Here is a 23812-nt window from a genome sequence, read left to right as displayed (position 1 = left end):
TCTGGACAGTTAGAATTCCATGGCCTGTAGAGGATGGGAAACTCTCTGGTCAAAATTAGCATTGGGTGGAATGACTGGCTAATAATTGGATAATTGAGAGTTGGGTAGAAGGGGACTTTGTGTTCCTACTCTGCTGTGACATGTTCAAACAACTTAATCACCCTGAGCTCCAAGTTCTTCATTTGTAAAATGAGAGGTATTTCAGATCAGATTCCCCAAAAGCAAAGTTGGAGAGGGAGAGTTTTCATCCAAATGTATCACTGGGAGAGCATTCTCACAGGGAGAATGGGGAAAGCGTGATAAAGTGGAAACAAAAGGCCAACCGAGGATAACTTGAAGCATAAACTGTATCAGAGTTCACCCCCCCCTTGAAGATAAGAGACAGACCTTTGGTACCCCCAAAGGGGTCTGCCAGGCAGGGGCAGAGAGGGGGAGACTACTCCCAGTGGCCAAAGGAAGCCTTGCCCTGAACCCCTCATACACACAGACACATACACACACACACAAACAGACACACGAGTGTGGCTACAGGTTATCATTCTCACAGCAATGAGGGGGTAGCTGAGCAGAGAGAAACGGGCTGGGCCACCACCAGCCTCACCACAGAAATGCCCACCTCAGGAAGCGTGGCCAGCGTGGTGTGTGGTACACAGGGAGTGGCCGAGTGGCACCAGTGGAGACTGTGCTGTCTCTCCTCTCTCACGGGCGTGTGTGTGGGCAGGGGGAGGACACCCAGGTGAGGCAGCCAGGCCGGAGGAGCGTCTTTAAGCTCTTGTTCCCTCTCAGGAGCCAAAGCTTCCCTGGCCTCACGCCTGACTCTGAGTGGCCACTCATTCTCTGTGCTGGGCAATGGCTCTTATTTACCATTTTAACAGTGAATAGAAGGCTCAAGTCTTAGAATATCCAACACTTAGATGAGAGCACATTAATGAGGACAGTTTTCCAATCTCTAGTCAGAGCTTTCCAGAGATACAGAATTACTGGATTTTTGTGAAGAGCATTATTCTTGCTTCTATCTGGAGGGAGGAGGGAGGGAACTAAGAAAGGAGGAAAGAAGGGAGAGAAGGAGGGAGGGAGGAAGGGATGGAAGAAAGGGAGGGAGGAAGAGAGGGAAGGAGGGATGGAGGGAAAGAAGGGGGAGGGAGGGAGGGAAGGAGGGAGGGTGGAAGAAAACGGGATGAAGAAGTAAAGGAGAAGGAAAGAGGGGAGGAGGAAGGAAAGGTGAGAGGGAAGAAAGGAATTTGTTCATTTCTTGGGCACAGATACAAAGAAAAATACGGAAGAAAGAGATTGTTTACCTCATTGCTGTCATATACCAAGGCACGTTACTTTGCCCTTTTGTTTTATTGAAATCTATGAAGGCTCCTCGAGTGCAGCTGTGAAATCCCTCTCAAACTCTGGCCTTCCACAGGCCCTGGCTTACCAGGGGTAATAACTCTGCTTTGACTGTGCGTTGGTACTGGGAGTACAGAAACCTATCTGCCCTCACCACTAAGTTCCTTTACACAACATAAATTTTTATTTAAAAAAAAATTAAATAGTTAACAATTTCTAAGCATATAACAGTGATATCTGTTCATGGAAGAAAACACAGAAAGGCTAGAAAAGAAAAAAGAGGAGATACAGATCACCCACTATACCAAATAATGAGCTAGCATTTTAGTGTATGTGCTTATAGATCATTTCTGTGCGTGGGTACGTACGCAGACACTCACATATTGACCACACAGTTATACCAGGCACTGTGCTGTAACCTGCACTTTTCATTAAAAATATACATTACTGACATCTTTTACATCAACTAATACAGAGTGTCCATAAAGTTCGTGTGCAATTAAAAATAGTATAATATAAGCATAGTACACTGTCATTTTTAATGACAACATAGAATTCCATTATATAAATATACCATAATTTTCTTAATGAACATATTATATTTGACACATATGCTGTTTCCAATTGTTTTGCTATTGTAAACAATGCCTATTGAACATCTTTGGCTAAAACTTGAAGCACATGTATACTTAGTTACATGTTAGATTCCTGGAAATGGTATTACTGGATCAAGAGTTTTCACATTTGCAATTTTATACACATTGGAAAATTACCTTCCAAAAAGGCTATAAGCATTTCTGTGTTCACAGCTTCCACATGAAGATAAGGTTGAATCTTCTTTTGATCAACACTGTGTGACGGGCAGCACCTGTGGCTCAGTGAGTAGGGTGCTGGCCCCATATACTGAGGGTGGCGGGTTCAAACCCAGCCCCAGCCAAACTATAACAAAAAAATAGCAGGGTGTCGTGTAGCCGCCTATAGTCCCAGCTACTTGGGAGGCTGAGGCAGGAGAATTGCCTAAGCCCAAGAGGTGGAAGTTGCTGTGAGCTGTGTGACGCCATAGCACTCTCCCGAGGGTGATAAAATGAGACTCTGTCTCTACAAAAAAAAAAAAAAAAAACCACTGTGTGACTATAATCTTCAGTGTTAGAAATGATGTGTGATGTTATTTTTAAATATTTCGAAGGAAATGCTCACTGTTTAAATAACCCAACACATACATAATTCTGCCTAACTGATGTCTACCTAAATTTTTTTCTGTATATGTAACACTAGTTAACATAGACACTTGGAAAATACTGGGAAAATACTGGCTAACGCCAGGTGCAGTGGCTTATTCCTGTTATGCCAGTACTCTGGGAGGCTGAGGCAGGAGGATGCCTTGAAGCTTAGCTCAGAGTTGTGGTGAGCCCCTGTCGTCCAGCTACTTAAGAGGCTGAGGGAGGAGGATGACTTGAACCCAGGAGTTTGGGAGCTGGGCTGATGCTATGGCAACTCTAGCCTGGGCAACAGAGTAAAAGCGTCTTAGAAAAAAAAAAAGGAAATCCTGGCTTAAAAATCATATCTAAGGGTATAATACACTCAATGCCCAATTTCAGATTTATAAAATAGGTTTTAAATAATAAATGCTGACATTCATGTTACTTAGATTACTTAGGTTTTCACTTAACTCATAAGACACATTGTCAATTGTATTTACAACTCAGCCAGCCAGCTGACAAATCAAAGATTTTTAATCAAATATTGAAAATTTGACCAAGGAAAAAGAATGGAAGTAGAGAAAAATCTAAAAAATAATTGATGAAATAGTGATTGTATTTGGGAAACAGACAAATTACCCTGACGTCAGGAAATTTAAGAGTATGTTCCAAGCTTTGTCACTGATTTTCTTGCCTTTGAGGAGTTAGTTCAGTGTGTCACAAAACAGAGAAGTAGACATAACTCCTGCTCTCCCGCTTTCCTGCACACTTGACCTCACTGCACATGAGTTTTCAAGTTCATTAGAAATTATCTGCCAAGCACTTTAAATACCTTGAAAAGGAGTGAGTGCTTTACAAATAGAATTTTAGCTTGTGGGATGCCAGACTGGTTAAGAAAATTCCCATATTTCTTCCTTTTTTCTTTTTGTTTCCAGCCACTTTACCACTTGAGAAATCTCATTTCAATCTCAATAAATTTTAAAAAAATTCTTGCACAAGTGGTTTCATAGGACACAAAGAAAAGCTGTCCAATTTCATAATTGACTCGTTTCTGATACCTCTCTGTGACTACTTTAGTTTTTTTCTTTATTAAATCATAACTGTGTACATTAATGCGTTTATGGGGTATAATGTGCTGATTTGATATACAGTGTGGAATGCTTACATTAAACTGATTAACACAACCATCACCTCAGTTACTTATTTGTTGTGGTAAGACTTAAATACTTCTCTTTTTGTCCCCTCACATTAAGACTCAATCATATATGAAACATTTTTCTGAGAAAAAAATTAAAAAATGGTAACTTGTTATACATCCTACATTGTAAGACATTATTGCTTCCAGAACTTGCCTTCAATTTAATGATTGCTTCACCGTCATTAGGAAAAAGAAAACTTTACAATCAACGTAGACATAGGGAGAAAATACACAAATATATCTGATAAAGGGTTGACATCCAAATACCTAAGGACTCCTATACAAAGCCAGACGGGCTCAGTGCAGAGCATCTGACTGCCAGACCAGAGTCCCAGCCACCGGGCACAGTACTTCCCAAATGTGTCCTGAACATTTCTATTTCCATTGCAACTGAAATGCACATCGTCGAAAAGTACATTACGTAGATGAATTTCTGATTCAGTAAACCACCTAGATGGTTCTGTTCATTCTGTCATTCTTCTCTTAAAATGAATTTTCCTGCATATATACAAGGTCAGACAATTAAATTTGTGAACTCATCATAGGAAAAGTGCCACATACCTCATTGCCAAATATCACTGTGGTCACCAGAGGGCCACAGGGGAGTAATATCGGAAGTGTTATTTGGCGATGAAGTATGTAGCACTTTTTCTAGGATGAGTTTGTGAACTTAACTGTCTAGCCCCATATACCTAATTATTTATGTACATGTGGAATCATTCAGCAAATATTTACTGAGGTCTACTATAAGGTCAGACACTGGAGATGAAATTACATGGAGACCAAGGTCACAAACATTTTCCTCAGGAATCTTGCAATCTAATGGGGGAGTTAATAATTGTTTAATTTTATTATTTCATTTCTATTAATTTTTATTAATTATTTAAATCAATAATTGCATGAACAAATCCATAAATACAATTGTAACTTATTCTCTAAGGCCCAAGCATGCAGTGTTTTGAACATATGACCAGGTGTCCTCACCTGGTCAGCTGGGTCAGGGAGAAGTCTTATTACGGAAACTGGCATTAAAAGCAAGACTTGAGTGATAGTTAGCCAGGAAATAAAAGTAGAGAAATGACCACTCTGAGGAGGAAATAGCAACTGCAAATGCCCCAAGATGGAAAAGAAGTAAAATCTAAATCCCATGTATCCTCAAAGCTCAGTGCAAATTAGATCTTCACCTGAAAACTTTCTGAAAATTTCCCTCAGACCTTTGGGCTCCCTGACTCTTTCTTCCCACAAATTCTTCCAATGTTTTATCACTGCTTCATAATAATAACGGTAATAACTACAAAGACATGTAACAAAGGCTCCCAGTGTCCCAGGCTCTCCTGTAAGCAGTTGATCTGTTTTTCTCATTTATTCCTCCCAGTTCTATGGGGTACGCACTGAAGCAGAGCTGATTAATTCAGCTGCTCAGTTAGTAAGTGCAGCAGTTGGGCGAGCGCTGTTAATGCCTGCCACTGGGTTGCCTTCCTCATCATTTTTGTACATGTCTTACTTCCTCTACCAGGTGACAAACTCTGAGAGAAAGGACCAGGATGGATGACTCATGCATTTATTCATTCCTTCAACCAGCATTTATCCCATGACTCCTACTCACCGGTACTATCCACCTCCACACCCCAACCTGGGACACTGCAGGAGTCAATGAGTGCAGGGTCATGTCGGAGAGCTCAGACAGCCTTCTCTGGGGCAGGGTATGCAAGGCGGGGCCGGAGGCAGCAAAGGAAAACTTCACCTCAGTCACCAGACAGCAAGCAACTCAAGTAAGCAGGAGTCCTGAGCACGTCCTGATGATGTGTTGGGTAGTTTCATGTTTCCTTACTTACAGTACAATCCCCAGCTTCATTGTCCCAAATGAGGTTCATTGTCCCAAAGTGGATAAATAAGGAAATCAAACTTTAAGAGTATGTGTGACTCGCTGAAAGCCAAACCTAGGAAATGGCAAAGCAAGGATCTACCCTAGCCTTGTCCAATGCCTAAGCCTTCTTATGCAGCCTCCTCACTTTTATTACGGAGTCTTTCCTTGTTGAACTGAAAGGCAGTCAAACGCCCCCAGAGTCTGTTATTTTCCAAACAATAGAGTTTATTGGTCAAATGATCCAAAGGCATCCACACGTGGAGATGATTACTAAATGGATCAGGACAAGACTATTTGGAGAAAGGAGATCGTTGTGTTGGAAAGGAACACTCAACAAGTTCTTGAGGTGCTGGCAATGTTCTGTTCTTTATCTGAATGCATGAGCAATCACTTTATAATTCATTAAGCTATGTATTTGCTTGGTGTCCTTTTCTCTGTGTGTTATATGTCACCATGAAAAAGTTTTAAAAGTGTAGAAAAAAGTTTTAAAAATGTCACCATTTCTTCCAGGAAAATATGACTGCCATAGACACAGACAGTCCTGATGAGAGAGGTTTCAGGTTTTGAGCTACTTTTCAGCAAGATCCAAAGGGACACGTTCTTGAGATGGTGGCTAAAATGAGACGAAGTCATTGTCTCCTTCTGGGATGCTCACTTTAACTGGTCCAGGTATGACCCCAAAATGAAAAAGCAGGGCAAGTAGCAGGTGGGTGACGTTTCCAGCCAGGGATCATGGAGGGAATGGGATTAACTATAAAGAATTATTTACTCTTCTGGAAATTCACCAAAAACAGCTAAAGGACACTCGACAAAGGTACAGTCTGCACGCAATTGTTTGCACAAGTCACATCGTTGCATTCCTAGTCGGCTGCCTCGCCACGCCGCTGTCCTGGGTGATGACATGTAGGAATCCCTGTTACTCCACTCACACAAGACCACAGAGGTGAGATGGCCAAGAGTGTCAAAGGACCTCAACTGTGCAGGATGAGGCCCAGGGGAGAATGGACAGGCCAGGCCAGAGTATAACCCACACAGGAAAATTGGGAAACCATCACTCAAATGTAACATTCTGCCTTCCTGTGAGTCTCCATTTTCTATTTTTTTCCTTATATTTTTGGCTCATTATTTTAGGTGCAGTGGGTCTATTTTGGTTTCCCCAAAGCAATATTTTAGCTACAGAACATTTGTCACTTTGAGAGTGACAGAGGAATCTCAATGTTCTTCATGGTTTTGTAGCAGAATTCTAACATATCAGACATTGACCCTGTTAGTAAGTAGCTGAGATGAGCAGAGTGCACCAAATTAGAAAGATTATAGGGCCCACCATCATGCGCGCACACACACAGACACACACACCCTGTTCTTTCTGTGCCTTGTGATAGATCCTGTGACAGATGTGTCCCCAAAGGATATACATCAACTGTTTGATTTCTCTTTCCTGTTATTTTTCTTTTATGTCATTTTAATTCATTTTTGTAGTGAATGCTGCATCTAACAAATAGCCCTTCAAATATGTGTTTTGGAAACAGGAATTATAATGAGCATTGCTAGTTTCTTGACTACCCTAAAAATTGAGTAATTTACAGGCTGTAAATAATGCAGTGGTCTCAGCCCCCTTCCAAATTGAGCAAGTGATTTAACTTCTCTGAGCCTCAGTTTCCTCTGTTGTAAATAGGGGCAATAATTCACAGTTCACAGGACTGCAGAAGTACTCCATGAGGTGATGTGCGTAAAGCAGACAGCACAGGGCACAGCAAACAAGGTGGCTGACAGAAGTCATTTCTTCCCCTTTCTTCTTAGCTTACTGAAGAAACAATAAATAAATATGTGGTACATACTGTGGGTTAAAAATGTGATTTTTTTTCAAGGCACGGGGTACTTTAGTTTCTGAAACAACCATTGTGCATCCAAGAATAGCTCTGTTTATGACTATGCGTTTTCATCTATCTGGGTTCACTCAACCCTCAATGTATCAGCTGGTCTTTCACATTAGGTTTAAATTCAATTTCCCCTAGGGAGTCTGGCTTGGGCATTTCAGTTCACAATGATCTCTCCCTTTCTTAAATCCTCCCCCTTCTGAATGCACTAAGCAAAACTGTACGTACGTGTGTGTGTGTGTGTGTGTGATTTTTTCTTAATCCAACTGGATACCTGTAAAGCAAGGGTTCTAACCAGAACTCAAAATAGCATTCAAGCATGTGCTAAAGATATGCTTTTTGGTTGACTGCTTCATTGATTAGTAGACAAGGACTTCTCTGTTATAACCAGGTAACAGCCTTGTACTATCCAGAGTTCACACAGAGGAGCAGCACTTTCCCAAGGAATTCAACCACCAATTCATCAACAGCCCCCCACTATTCTCTCAATTACAAGGTGTAGTTGAAGAAGCATCACCAGGATCTGAGCCAATCTGAAATCTACTATAAATCCAATAGTTGAATCCACTCTTCCCCTAGCTGAGCAATGAACAGTGTTTCTTCTCCGCTTAAAACAAAAACATTTGTCCAGTTTAGCAAATGTCAGCCCAGCAGCCTGAAGAACAAAATATCGAGTGCCATTTCCATGAAGTGAAGTTACTGGGCCAACAGCAGATGCATCCGTTGGCATCAGGCGAAGCTCATTTTGTTAGCAACCATAGCACCAGAGACCAAGCACACAAAGCCCACACTTTCAGCGCTGGTCAAAAGGGCCCACCTATTGTCTCTGGCAGACAGTGCCAGAAATAAAGTATCCTGGAGACTCAATGTAAGGCAAGCTGAAAATGCATGTGCCAAGCCAAAACGAAAGCCCGACTGCACAATGGTGACAACTGAAGGAGCAGCTGGTCCTGGTGGCACCAGACTGTGACTTTCAGCCCGTGTCATCAACACTTGTCCATATAGTAAACATTTTCTGAAGAGCTGCCTGTCAGTTTCCATTTATTTATAAATAAGTGAATGAATAGCATCCAACTTACACATTTTTCATGGTCTTTTTTTTTTTTTCTTTAAATTCTGAAACTAGATGAGAAAGGACACACCATAGCAAAGTGATATCACAAGGAGAATGCAGCTCTGTCCTGGAAGGAGAATTGACGACTGACGGATGATCCATGTTGATTGAGTCCAGGGAACAAGGCAGTTGCAGGCTATTGTTGGAACACAAGGAGGTCAAATTTTATTCTTCTCCTGCTGGGACACAAAGAGTTGGTCACAACTTTTCTTTAAAGAAGAAGAATGCATTTCTAAATCAAAGCTTCCCAAGGCAGTGAGAACAATCCCAGGACTTTTTAGATACACTATCTCCATCCATGGACAAATGCTTCTGACCTTTTAAATTGAACTTGCAATCTTCTTGGGCTTGGCTGTCACTCTAAGAAAGTCCTTTTGAATGCAGATTAGCCATATGCATCTCATTTTATGTATCTCCTCTTGGAAATATAAAAATGACTGTGAAAAGATGAAACTATATACATCCAGCACTGTCCTTTATGGAGGTTCGTAAAATCTGATGGTGACTGGTAAAAATGGCCTTGAAGTGTTTCTCTTCTTATTAGCTCTCTCTTTAAAATACAAAAAAATCAAAATAAGTAAATTAAACCAAATCCATCTTTGGGACAGAGAATGAATTGGAAACAATACAAAAGATTAAATAAATGCAACTACTTTGAAACTAGTGATGACATTTTCTAGGCCCAATTGAGATGACATGGAGCTTCCTTTTGCAAAGCAGCCTGAACAACAAATCCTCAGCTATGGCTTTGGGAATCAATTTCAGCTGAAATCTACAAGCTGAGTGTGGTAGATTGATTGCATTAATTTCCTAATAATTCACTCCTTCCTTTATCCAGATTCTCACTCCAATCTTAGCCATGTGACTTTCTCTGGGTAAGGGGATGTTATCAGACATGTCACAAGCTTGTGCTCTTGCCCTCAGCCATTACCATGGGAACATGCCAGGGCTAGCCTACTGAACAGTGACAGACAACTGGAGCACAGCCTCCTGTGCTTCTCAGCCAAAGCAATCTTAATCTGCTGGCAATTGGCTGATTCCCAAGCAGATAAGTGAGTCCAACTCAAGCCAGAAGAACAGCCCAGCTGAGCCCAGACTAAATCAGCAACCAGCAGACTTTGGAGCTAAATCAATATCTATTATCTCAAAGCACCAGGTGTTGTGGTTATTTGTTATAAAGCACTATTATGGCAAAAGATAACTGACGTACTACCACATGACACTGGGCAAATCACTTTATCCCAAAAGCTTTTTTTTTTTTATTTTCTCATATACAAAATGAATGCACAATAACTTCTTCACAAGGTAACTGTCATTTAAATTCTTTAAATTGGAAAAGGTGCATGAAATTGTTTAGCGCATAATTAGCACGTCATCAATAAGAGTTCCTTCTGTGCTGAGCAGTCTGCCTTTAGATCTCTCCTCACTGAAGAACAGCCTTCTTAATGTCCTCTCTATTGGTCTCCATTCACTGTACATACCACATGATCCATAATTGTGTCTGTTTGGAGCACTGCAGTGGAGTCTGAAGGGTATACTGCCAACATTTAAACAAAAGATCTCTTGTGATGCCCAGAAAAATCCTGCAATGTGCCTGAAATTTCCCACGTTACTTCAAAGATTCCATTCCCTCCAGATCATGCACTAGGTTGAAGCCCAGAGAAACACCACTGACTTCCCACTTCATAAAGGCTGCCCCTGAAGGCACAAGCCTACTTTTCACTGTTTTACCTCCCTACTCCCCTTATGACATTTCCTGGAATCATGTCCCAAATAAACTGCTTGAATGCAAATCCTTTCTGAGGTCTGCTTCTGGAAAATCCAAACTTAAATAATGCTGGAAACCCATCTTTGTAAGGAACCCATCTGAAAACCCAGGTTCCCAAAGGCAGATCTGGCAAGAATCTGAAACCAGAAACATTCCCTCACATTAACCATATATAATGAGTGTTACACATGGAGATCTTAATGCGTAAGCTTTCGGTCAGCCCTTTGGCATCTCCCTTCTGGGATCTGGTGGTAATTGTCTGCATGATCTTCCTTCTTTGGGGTTTGCCTTACTTGTCCTATCTCTCCTGTAGTCATTTTCCATACAATTGCCACATGGATCCCATCCTTAGGATTCCTTAATGCCCTTTCCAGTCCTTCTAGAGTAACACACAAGACCTTTTATGATCTGATCGTTCCTACCTACCTCTTCTGCCGCATTTGTTACCACTTCTCTGTACCTTCCACCTTGACCACACTAAATAACATACAGTCCCTGAGTCAGTATGTGTTATATTTCAGTGCACTGACATAAGCTATTTTCTCACTCTTGTATCCTTCCTCCCATATACCTCCCTGCTGAATCCCAATTCCTCCTTCAAAACTCTGACCAGGAGATGGAATGAACTGGGCAGTCATATCTATTCTCTTGACTATCCTTTCAAAACATACCTTGAATCCATGCATATCCCTCCATGTTACTTGCATAATATTTTTGTTTGTATACAACACACACAAAAAATAAGCATAATATGAACACAGTAAGGGCTTATGTTGCAATCAGGTCAAACGAAAGCAAACTTGACAATGACTTTGTCTTAATCACAAAATCTTAGGATTCAGAAGCACCCATTGGGTCTTAGAGCTCATTTGATGCTTGCTTCTATTATACAACAATCTAATCTAAGCTTGAATTACGTCCAGTAATAGAAATTGTGCAGTTACCCACAGAAGCCCATTCATTATTCATCCCTGGATAATTCAGGTGGTAATACAATTTTTCCCAATATTGTATTGAAATTTACCTCACTAAAGTATTTTCTTGTTAATTTTCATCCTCCACTTTAAACTTTTAAAGCAAGTAATCCTCCCCCCTCCCATCTGAGAGCCCATCTCTATTTTAACACATAGTACACAGCAAATTTGAGCCTTCTCTTCTTCCACCTAAACATCCCTCTGTCCTTCAGCCATTCCACATGTGGTGCCAGAACAGTGGAAGGAAGTGAGAAAGAGTCCAGGAGTCATGGAGTCGAGCGGATGAGCATAAAACATTTGTGCTTGGAAAACATTAGCAGTAAGGGTTAGTGCATGAGTTGGGATGGTAGCTTGAGAAATAGAGCTGAAATTTCAAGAGGAAATAGATATTTTGAGTTGAATGATGATGAAAACTGAGCATTGTCCACACAGAGAAAATGATTCTGGTAGGAATGAAATTGGGATCAACAACAGACTACAACCAAGTACTTAGGCAGAAGGAAGCAAACCTAAAAAAGGCGAGAATACAGAAGGATTTGAGGGGGGAAATAAATAAGCCGAATTGAAACAAATGTTCCCAGGAAAAAAGGTGAGCAGATCATCAACCATGAGAGGAAAAGGCCAGTAATGTAGGATGAGGGGAAGGGAGAAGGGGCAGGAAAGATGAGAGTCATTGAGTTGAAAACTCACATTGAGGGCGACGCCTGTGGCTCAAAGGAGTAGGGCGCCGGCTCCATATGCTGGAGGTGGTAGATTCAAGCCCAACCCAGGCCAAAAACCAAAAACTGCAAAAAAAAAAAAAAAAAAAGAAAACTCACATTGAAAGCATCACCGTGGACACTGAGGAAATAGAGGAGTCAAGAGGAGGTAAAAAGAAGGAACACTGAGCTGTCAGGAGGCTTGGGCGTAGGAAGAGGTGGACTGGTCTCAGAGTTGAGTGAGTTTTTCCAACAGTGTTTAAAACCCAGTATTTTCCAACCTCAGACCCCCCTGAATGCCCCCAAATGCAAGGCCCAGAATGATGCAATATTAATTGCTGACAGGTGACTCAAGAAGCCCTCTACGGGAGAGACAACTGTGGCTCCTTGTCCCCAATTCCAAGAGTGTGTGAGCCTTTGTGTGTGCAGATCCACACGTGTGTCCCAGTAGAAGCATTCTACTCTGTGGGCTTATTAAAGAATCCTAATACCCAATAAAATGGCCCAAGCCTGTTTAGAAGCCAGTAGCATGCAGCTGCTTGACCTATTCAGTCAGAAATAATGGAACTATATTAAAAGTGCTACCTTCTCACACTCTTAACATAATGCTTTGTATTTGCAAGGCACTCCTGTGGATTTCTGTGAATTGCTTGGTAGGCGCGAAATTCTGTTTTCCCTCCCATTCTAAACTATAATCTTTGGAAATGTAGTTATCAAAAGCTGAAGTGACCTGTTCCTCCATCGCCTTCTCTGGAAGAGTGCACAGCCACGTATAGGGAAACCTAGTCTGCTGAAAGGCTCTTCCCATATCTAACTCAGTGATCATCCCATGCCTGTCTGGGTGACTCCTGGTCAGTTCTCTGCCTCTGTGGTTGCTATTCTCATATTCAGGGAAGTCCTCACCTCACTTACTCCCCAGGCTGTTTTCTTCCTGTTACCTGTGCTAGGATATTGCCCTCCTCCCATGTCCTTTTCAATAGTGGTGACCCTTTGGAATACTAGGTCTCTGTAAAATAAGAAAGAGATGAGCCAAACTCAAGACTTTCCAAAGATTTGAAGGATATAATAGTGGAACCCATAACTCCATAAGCACTCCCTAGATTAGCAGCAAGGGGAATAGACATTCTCATCAAGGTTAATATATGAAAGGGAAAACACCTTTTTTCATCTTGCAATTGTGACCCTCTCCTTTAAGTGATTTTTTTTTTTTTTTAATGGAATGGTCTTCTGACATTTTCTCCCCCAGGAACCCAGGAACTCTGAACATTATTTGACATTCACCTCAACACCCCGCCATTTAGGTCCAGAAACAATAAACCAAAAATAATCAAGTAGAGGAAACATGCATTCTTTGTTTTTTCCCTGGGAAAACCCTTCCTTGCTTGCAGCATTCCCTGTAACATGCAAAGTACCTTCAGCTGGAGTGGAAGGAACCACAGGGAAGCCATGATGGAATAAGAGGGAATTTGCTGTCAGGAGAGGATGTCAGATTCTTGGCGTGAATGTAGAGAAAGGAAAAAAGAACAGCTTCACAGATGCTCTGCCTTCAAGCTGAGTGATGAACGCATTTCACCCCCATTTCGACTGAACCCAGCCTTTTAAGTCCACTAATCTTCTTCTATTTTACTGAGAAAATCAAGGCCATCTGACAAAAGCTTCCCAAATTTTTCTTTCTTTTTCTTTTTTTTAATCAGCATTATATAGCAGGTTAGGAACAAGTTCTTTGGGCACAGGCTGACCTGAATTCAATTTAAGCTTTCTCTGCCACTTACTAGCTCCTGGGCAAGTCCCTTGATCTTTCTAAGTAAGTTTTTTCATGGTAAAAAGGTAGAAATCATGCTGATTCTGCAGGATTGTTCAGAAATTTTATTTAAATCATACATTGAAAGCCCCTAGTCTTTTCTTTAGCATGAATTTAAAATGACACTTAAACCTCCTGGTTCTTGATCTGTGTTTACAAACATGGGCCAAATTAGACGGTTAACAAGTGGTTGGTATCATAATTTATTTTTTTTCTTTGCTAGTGATATGGAAAAGAATAAGACAATTAGCATGGAAAGAAGCCATGGGAATAACAGGGCTTTGAGTGGAAATGAATACAAATCCCATAGCTAAAAGGACTCCTGCCAATGTAGGAACTGTTGGAACAGCCCAACTGGTTCTCTATTTCTAGATTTTGCCCATGACAAAGCAAAGCACATACACCCCAGCAGGTGTGCAAAGTAATCATTAGGGGATTGGAGGAAAACATTAGAACTTCTGTATACATGTATTTTTGGCCAAGAAAATAAGAGATGAAGCTCTTCTGATATTTTAATATGACATGGCCCTCTCAGTCTGTATGCTAGCGATCACCTCCCCCATAGGACATGAGGGGAGCCTTGGGGAGAATCAGGGTCCACACGTCAGAGGAGAAGATGGCCATTCCCTCACTGTTTCATTTGGGTTTTTTTTTTTATCATGATGTATGGCCAGTCTGAATATGCAGAACCCTTGTCTAATTCTAACTTACTGAACAATCACAAAATAGATGAGGAACTTACAAGGAGTCCTAAAAATAGATCATGAGCCAAAACTGATACAACAAAGCAAGCTGTGTGAGTGGGGAAAGTTGCCCCTTCTTCACTCAAAATAAGCACTTTGTCACCTCATTATAAGTCGCCCAAGTTATAATACAATTAGATCTGACATGAGATTAGCCCTCCCCTCCCTAAATGCACATGGGAATGTGAATTTATATGTACCCTCCTTAACAATGAATGTCATTCTAAGTGCATAATAATATATTAGCTATAATGTTTAGTAAGACACTTAAAAACTAAGCAGTCAGAATAATCATAGGACGGGTTTTAATGAAAGAAAATTGAAACTCGATTTGAAATATTTTAAATGTAATTTATTTTATCCTTTTAAAGATCCTCATATGTGTGTGTATTTTATACTATACAAAAGTTGCTAGTACAAGCATGCATCTGTATAATTTCTAAGTAAACACTGGGGCATGTATTAGCAGGACATGCTCAAACATGATGGAGCACTTACCAAAAGTTTGGAGAACATGCTCTACCCTGACCCCAGCTGTCTGTCTCATCTTTAGGCTATGTCACACACTTGCTGCTCAGTCACCTCAGGCTGCTATAATGAGATGCCATCAATTAGGCAGCTTAAACAACAGACATTTGCTTCTTCTGGTTCTGGAGATGGGGAAGGTTAAGGTCAGAATGCAGGCGGATTCTGTGTCTGGTGAGGGCTCTCTTTCTGGTTCACAGATGACAGTATTCTCACTGTGTCCTCAGCAGCGAAAAAAGAGGTAGCTAGTTCTTTGTGGTCCCTTTGAAATTGGGTTCCCACTCATTTCATTCATGGGGGCTCCACCCTTAGGACCTAATTACCTCCCAAATGAACCACCTCCTAATACCTTCACATTGGGGGTTAAGATTTTAACATAAATTTGGGGGCAAATAAACATTCAGTCCACAGCCCCTGCATAAAGATCTGTCTCTAACACTTCTCTACTGCCAAGTAAATATGGTCCAAGCTCTTTACATGTATGTAAACCACTTTCTAACCTGGCCCCAGTCCTCTTATATCTCTCTGGAGGAAATAGACTGTCATGGGGCAGCTGAAGAAAGATTAGTAAAAGGCCTACAGAGAAGTTGGTATAGAGAAACCACAAGGGATAGTGACATAGAAATACAGGAGCAGACGCCTGACTCCCAGGCCTGAAGTGGTAAAGGAAGGAGCAGAAAGGCTGCATGGAGCCAGCCCTTTCTGAAACCTTCCGAGGAAGGAAGCCACTAGCTCAAAGGCACCAAAACTAATTATTCTCTCACCCTTACCTGCTCCCTGCTGGCTGAACCCAATGCAGGGGGAAGACATTGATATGGGCCACAGAGGTCAGCCTTCTATGACACAGAATTAAATAGAGAAAGAGGGAGGCTAGACCTGACAGATATCCAAACTAATCTCCTTCCAGATTTTTCATTCATTCATTGATATTTTCATTTCTTTATTCAGTGATTTCTTTTTTTATTTTGCTCAGACATTAGCTCCATTTCACAGGCAAGAATGAAAATGCTGTTCCCCTATTTAGCATAAAACAGAGCAGGGATTTCAGCCCCTGGCTACCATGCTCACCACTGCTTCTTTCCCCTGACTTTGTGACACATCATTTTAAAGTAATCTGATTCCACAGTGCTTTAAAATATAACAGTAACATCTATAACATCCATTCCTGGCAGGTTAACTGTAAAGCCAACCAGCCTAATTAATTACCTCATAACCTGGCACATTTTAAGGCGCTGTTAATACCTCTAATGCAACTTCACAACTGTGTTTGACAGCCCATGAGCCAAAATTGTAGCAAAACTGATCTGAAAGGACCAGGAACACAATGGCCAAGCATATTTCAAGTTTAACCTAGGCCGGGCACGGCTCTCCCACTGCTCAGATGGCACACAGAGGCACCAAGTGAAAGCCTGTGCAGGACTAGACACCAATGAAAAACACAAGCAGCATCAGACCACCATCTTTGAGGATTAGCGTCCTCAGAAGCCCTGTTGCTGGTTTCCTACATTATTACCAGCAGGACAAAGGGCAATACTTTTGGAGTCTAGAATATGCAAGAAAAAGGTTAATTAAACTGCCTGCAAGGTGCCTAAAAAGCCAAATAGTGCTAATTTCACTTATGCCAAACCAGGAAAATGATTCATTCGTTCCTGATCTCAGTTTTAAGGAGAGAGCTGACCATTAGAGAAACCAGGAAATTCCATCCTGAAACCTGGGGACGGGGTGGGAGGAGAATGGTGCATTTCCCAGAGTCAAGGATGCAGGGGGCAGTACAATCCATCGCTGTGAAGGGGAAACAATCTTGGTCAGCTTTGGTCTTCTACAGGACAACGGAACTAGGGACGGGCAAGATCAGGGCTTGGGTGGCCAGTCCTGGTAAAATCAGGACTTCCTCGTGTAAAGTACAAAGGTCCACAGGGAGAAGAGTGTGAATACCCTTAAAATTGTAACCAAAATTTCAAGCATATGCATGTACCTGGCAAAGGGCGTCCTTAGACATGAAACCCTGTAACTAGAGAAAGGGAATAAACCAGTTACAGGGTGGATACAAAAGCCACCAGGTAACTCTCACAGCCAGCCCCCTCTGAGCGTTCTCAAAGCCATCCCTGAAAAGTGCAACAGGGATTCACAGAACGGACAACTGAGCACTTGTTTGTGCACTCTTTTTTCTAGGATTCTTCCAAATGTATGTCAAGCCTTTTCAAAACAAAGCCCAGGGCATGCCCAGCTTCAAGTATGCTCCAGAGCTTGGTCCACTGTTGCAGGAAACTTAGGGCTCCTTGTGCACAGGCTTGGATCATTTATTTACCAACGTTAAAGCCCAGGATATAAGATCTGACAAAGCCAGACTCCTTTCTCCATGGCAGGTTCTAATTTCAGAAGAGGCAGCAATCAAAGCGGAAAACACAGGGATTTTTTCCTTGGAAGTGGACTGTGACGAGCTTCCTACCATGAGCATAAGAATCTGTAGCTTCTCTGACCTCTCCCTTCGTTTTTTGAAGACAGAGAAGAAATCATCTCTGAAGATAGTTGACAATACACCTATAATCCCTGCACTTGGGAGGCCATGGAGGGTGGATTGCCTGAGCTCACAGGTTTGAGACCAGCCTGGGCCAGACTGAGACCGACCTGGTCTCTAAAAATAGCTGGGTGTTGTGGTGGGTACCTGTAGTCCCAGCTACTTGGGAGGCTGAGGCAAGAGAATCACTTAAGTCGAGGATTTTGACATTGCTGTGAAATATGACACCATGGCACTCTATCAAGGTGACAAAGTGAGACTCTGTCTCAAGAAAAAAAGAAAAGATCTTTGGTAGCAATTCTGAAAACCCAAACCACATGTTCCAAGTGCACTGTGCTTTCAGATACTCTGGGTCTAGTTCAGCTGGCAGGTGAGGTGATTGATGCGTTTATCCCAATAGTCAGGTGAGCCCATCTCCTGGAAGAAGCCCACTTTATTCTTGTTAGCATGCTGGGCCGTTGGGAGTTGGAAAGGATGTAAGAACCTTGAGATCTCCTGGAAATATTTCTCCGGGAAGGCAATTTCGTTAGTGAGGTCTTCCAAGCAAATGACACCAAACCTCGCTGGATGCTCTTCCATCACTGTGTTATCTAACAGAGGAATGTCAACGTTTCAAGCTGAGTTCCCAGACAGACTTGGGATTTAGAAATCCCCACATCACATAAAGTTTCACTACATGTGGCATTTTCAGGCTCTGAGGGGTGACTCTAACAAGCACACCACTGAGAATTTTCTTTAGGCGAAGTCTTGCGATCACCTTTTGCACCAGTAAACTCACCCCATTCATTCTTTGGATGTGTACAACAAAGGCCAAGGAATGTTTATCTGGTAATTCTAAGACCTGAAGTTTCACTTCCAGTCGGCTGAGACACACCCTGTCATGTTGATGTCACCAGGAATCATGCAGAGATGACTCTAATTGCTCAAACCTGAGCTCTTTTCTTTGCCAAAATTACCTGCTTTTCCTGGGTGTTGGCTTTGGGGGCTGGATAAGCCTTCCTCTTTTTCAGGAGATTTTCTAGAACCAAAGGGATCTTTGTTCTTTCCTCCTGCTCCATCATATTTCTAGTGCTAAGCTACTCTTCATTCAGTAATTTCTCTTGAGTGCAGTGGTCAAGGACTGACCTGGGCTCTGGGATACACCAGAAACCAGACAGTGTCCCTGCCCTCCTGTCTCATGCAACCTACCAGAGAGGCAGGGAGGCAGTCAACACGGTGACAGGTAACATACTCACAGGTCATGGTGAGATCTTCATGATATGTACTATGATGAGGACAACAGGACCCTGCTTCCAGAAAAATGGCCATGGATGGCTTTTCTAAGGAGGTAAGACCTGAGGACTGGGAAGGGGCAGCCATGCAAAGAGGAGGAAGAATGTTCCAGAAGGAAGCAGGAGAAAATGCAGCATCTCTGAAGTGGAATCACCCTTGTGATAATTCAGGGACAGACAGGCGTGGGGGGCTGGGGTTGGGAAGCTGAGGATGTGCTTGGGAGTGGGGCAGGGCCCACTGCAGGCCAGGCTCTGCCTGCCATCTGGGGTAAGGAGTTTGGGTGATGACAGGTCCCCAGACTCAGGTGATGCGCAGACGTCATCTGCCTTCTGAACTGCTCATGCTGCCAAACATTGCTGGCTTTTGCGTGTTGTGCTACTGTGCCTTTGCACAAGTAGTTCCCCTGCCTGGAAACTCACCCCTCTCCTCTGTCTGACAAACAGTCACTCAACTTTCATGACCGGGTTGCCACGCCCCCTCCTGGGAGCTGCCTTCCTCCATCTCCTTCTGCTGAGTTAGTCACTTCCTCTTCTGTGATCCAGCAGCACCTTGCATGTCTCCCAGGCTCTATCACCCTCTGTCTACTGACTGTCTCCCTCTCAAGACAATGAGCTCTTGGCAGGCTGGGGCCACTGATACTCATTGCACCATCCCCACCCTGCTCCACCTCTTGCCCCCAAGCCCTTCGAGGCCTTGCTCATTTTTGTGACCTCACTCTACGCTTCCCCCAGCCCCTAGTTCACCTGGCCCAGGGTGTGCCATGTCACTAACACCCAGGAATGCACGCTGATAAGTAAGGGGCAGAAAGTAGCCCTTCCATTAACTCTGGACTTCAATAACAAGGAAAGCTTGCCCTGAACAGGCTCTCGCGGACTGATAATGTCTTAGAGCTTCTTGAACATGGAAAGTAAGACAGCTGCTAGATCCACCCACATAATTAAAAATTTGATGTTTTACTAAAGTTTGGAGAATGCCTTTAACCCATAGGACGGTGACAACAGGCAGGATTCACGAAGTGCTCGCCTTACACCGGACTGCTCTAACAGTCACACTGGTTCACACATTTAATCCTCAGAACAGCGCTCTGACCTATTGAGTTGCACTAACCTATTTTACAGATGAGGAAATTGGGGAACAGTGAGGTCACACAGCCAGGAATAGGCAAGACTGGGATTCAGACCCAGCTCCAGAACCCAAACTCTTCTCTATTAGACAGGCTTTGAAGATAGAAAAACAGTAATTTACTCTTTATGGATGACACTAACACAAGAGGGGTCCCACTCCCTCATCTTTGTCATATACAGTCACATCATCACTCCAAGAGCCATAACAAACTCTGGAGGTCCATTGTCATTCTCACATCCCAGAAGTGCCTGACAGCCATTCATGTGTCAGCAGCAGCCGTGGGTCTGAACTAAAGGAAGCAGCTCAAAGGAGACCCAACCCATATTCTTGACAGTGTTTGAACTAGTGAATCAAACTGTATCTTACTCCATGTAAAAGGTTAAGATGGAACTGTTCATCTAAAACTTACAGACAGTGCCTCTAATTGTGTCTCAGCTCCAGCAAGAAGCATAAAAGTCACCTTTGCTCTCGTAGACCAAAGAAGGCCAGAGGAGCTGGCAAGTCGTGCTTTCCAGAGTGTACTTCTACTGTAAATGAGAAAGACCCTCACTCTTAGAAAGTCTTCATTGTCTTTCCTAACCTATTAAGTAAATAGAAATATCTCTCTCTCTCTTTCTCCAGGGCCTTTGCCACTTGAGGACATTCGGTTCATATGTCTTTAACCAAATCAACCCAATTAAGGAGCAAGATGAGCAGCATTCCTAGAGTGAGAAGAACTTGATTCACACTTGGACAAACTGATTCACCATTGACCCTCCCCTTCACCACTCTAGGCTTCAGTTTCCTCATCTACCGGAAGAAAAAAAAAGGATGAGAAATTCTCTAAGATTGCATCTAGCTCAAAAATATGTGAAATTTAGAATTACATGTCCATGTGAAGCTGGCACTTCTTTTATTCTCATGCTCTGTAACAGTCTATTAAGTCCCCAGGATTAAAAATCTCACAAAACAGGATATGAGAATTTATCCTTTATCAAAAACCAGACACAATATCCATCTGAGAAAGAGAAACAGAATTCAATAAAGCCTAAGCCTGTAGAGAACGTCTTAGTACTCCCTCCCTGAACCATGAGTAGGGAACAATTGTTAACAAGACAGATTTTCTCCGTATTGGGGCCTTGCTCACAGGGCACGTTCAGGAACAGTCACCGTAGAAGATGCATCCAGTTGAACTCCCATTGGTCTATGGAGATGCAGTTTTCCTTTAAACTAAATGGGGACACAGTCTCTTGAGATACGTGGGGAGCAGATATTGACATGAGAGGTAGGGAGACCTCGACAGAGTGAAGGAGGCAGGAAGGCGATTACTGACACCCAAATCTGTCTTAGTGGAAAGGTCATTGCAAGGGAGCTGGTCCAGCCACATAATCCATGGTATGATTCTGAGCAAGTCACCTTATTTCTTCTGTTTGTGAAATGAAGAGGTTAGATCAGATCAGTGGTTTTCAAACTGGGACCTCACAACAGAAATGGCTCGTGGAAAAGGCAGGTGGGCAGAGAAAGGCACAAGCCAGGTGGCTCCTGCTCTTGCCTCTGATTCCATCTCCTTCCCCATCATTTCTGCCATTCCCTGTTTTGTACTGGAGTTCAACAAAAGAGTTTATTTCCCCCAAAAAAGTATGCTGTCATAAGAATGAAGAGTTTGGTTAGAGGACCTCAAAGATCTCCCAGCTCCTCCTATGAGTCCACAAAAATATTAACCCAGAAGGAGGCACAGGTTCACTTTCTCATTCATTTTCACACCACCAGCAAATAAGTCGGGGTAAATTAAAAGTAATTCTTGTAAATTTGACAATTCCCTTTTGTTTTCTTTATTCTGGTAATGAATTCTGCAGCTCCTTGACAAAATGGTCTAAAGCGTAGAAATCACCAATTGTCTCCCTTTTCTAGAAAATGAGCCTGACTTGCAGCCAAAACACTAATAGGACTTGTTTTACTGACTTCTCAGAATAATTATTCCTCTTCTGATTCATTGTGATAATAATTATGGCTGTTATTATTCACAGGATCTCGACAGAGTCCTTAGAGAAGCATCTCTAACCTCGTACGTAAGCCTCATTGTCTCTACCACCCGGGCAGAGGTAGGCAGCGTCCTCCCCAGTGTCTGTTGATCAAAACTCTGCCACTCTGCCGAATCCCAGCTAGTCTGCGGGCTCCTAATGTTTCACTCAGTCATCTGAAGCCTGCAGGGTAGGAAGCAAAAGGCCTCCATTTACTAGCAAAGTCCCGAAGGCAGGGGGAGGGATGATAGAGACCAATTCCACTGAAATGGGTAAACAGAAAGCAGGCTGTCTTTGTGTATAGGATAAGATAAGGGAAATTGAGAATGGTCTACCATGTCACCTAATACAGCCACATGATCTGACTCCATGGCAACCGGCCTAGCCAGACCTGTGAAATTTGCTCAGTCTTAATTGAGCTGTTTTTCTACACCGAATGGATCCCTGAACGAGACTGCATTGACATCCCAGAGGCTTTTCAGTTGCTATCGGCGAGCTTTGGTTCAGGTATCACGGTCAGGAGCAGGAACACTGACAACATTGTATTTCAGTTCTTGGGATCTGTTCCAAGTTTTAATCACATAGACAGTCTCTTCAAAGTTTAGTGCTGGTTCAATTTTGCAGTGTTGGAAATGATATACCTGGTGCCTCACTTGAGGAGGTTTTTCTCCACTTCATTCTCTTTACCTGAAAGACTGAGAAGGTCAGCCAGTGCTGGCGACCACACTGCCTCCTGCACCTAAGGGTCGTGCTGAAGGCGGACGACAATACTCTTTTCACTAAACCCAGATGCAGCCTCAAAACAGTGCTTTGAGCACCTGCAAAAAATCCATCAGAGTTGACAGTAATAATGACACTTACTCCTCCACTTGAATGTTCCCTAGGTATTCATGGAGTTAACATTTATCATATCAACCATTCAGAAGCACCTGTCAAGATCATGATAGCCATATAACTCGGCTTATTCCCACAGGGGAATCACTTATGATGAAAGATCCCTTGTAAATTTGGAGAGTAAAATTTCTTCTTGCGGTTCCCTCCTAAAGGCTCCTGTTATTTAAAACCCTACTGTGATAACTAGTACTATTAATTTCCATATATGCCACCTGCCCAATCCTAAATTCATTCATCCTTCATGGTTACCATCTCAATCATTGATGTGAACATTGGCAAAGCTGCTCAGATCAGAAACCTGGAGGTCAAACTTAAATTATCCCCTGAACTCCCCAGAACCCAGTCTATGAGAAAAATCCTTGAAAATCTACCACAATCGGCCCACAAATTCTCACTCCTACTGCCACCATCGTGACCCAGGCCTTCGTCAATCCCTCTCCAGACTGTTGTTCCCCATCGGTCTCTTCTCCTGCCCACTTCCCACTCCACTCTGTTCTACAGAAGTCACTTTGAAAAGTGAGTTTGACCATAGCTCCTCTGTTTCCAAAAACACACTCACATCCACTGAAAATCTTGTAAAGTTTTTTTTTCCATTGCACATTCAAAGTGTTGGTCTCCAACCAGGTAAGGAGCTCATATCAGAAAACATTAAGTGTTTAATCAATGCTCTGCTTTCACTGAGACTCTACAAAGGTGTGTGCATGTGTGTATGTCAGCTCAGCTAAGAAGCATTCTAGATGTCTGTACAAGCTTCTTCACTCATTGCAGACAGAAAACCAACAGACTGCCAGCCACATGCAGGTCATGGGCTGAGCAACACCAGCTTCTCAACCCCAGAGAGCAAGGCCCCTGCTCAACACTCAAACTTCATTTTTAGGCTGCCCTCCTTCACTTCCTCCGTTGC

At 42.6% G+C, this 23812-nt stretch overlaps 1 pseudogene; it reads right to left on the bottom strand.

The window, feature by feature from the left end:
* Positions 1-17971: 17971 nt before the first annotated feature.
* On the bottom strand, positions 17972-18681 carry LOC128582376 (60S ribosomal protein L7-like 1; annotated as a pseudogene).
* Positions 18682-23812: the final 5131 nt, after the last annotated feature.

The sequence above is a fragment of the Nycticebus coucang genome, chromosome 3 (assembly GCF_027406575.1).
Source record: "Nycticebus coucang isolate mNycCou1 chromosome 3, mNycCou1.pri, whole genome shotgun sequence".
Classification (NCBI taxonomy): domain Eukaryota; kingdom Metazoa; phylum Chordata; class Mammalia; order Primates; family Lorisidae; genus Nycticebus; species Nycticebus coucang.
The sequence above is the reverse complement of the archived record's forward strand: the minus strand, read 5'-3'. Positions and strand labels throughout refer to the sequence as shown.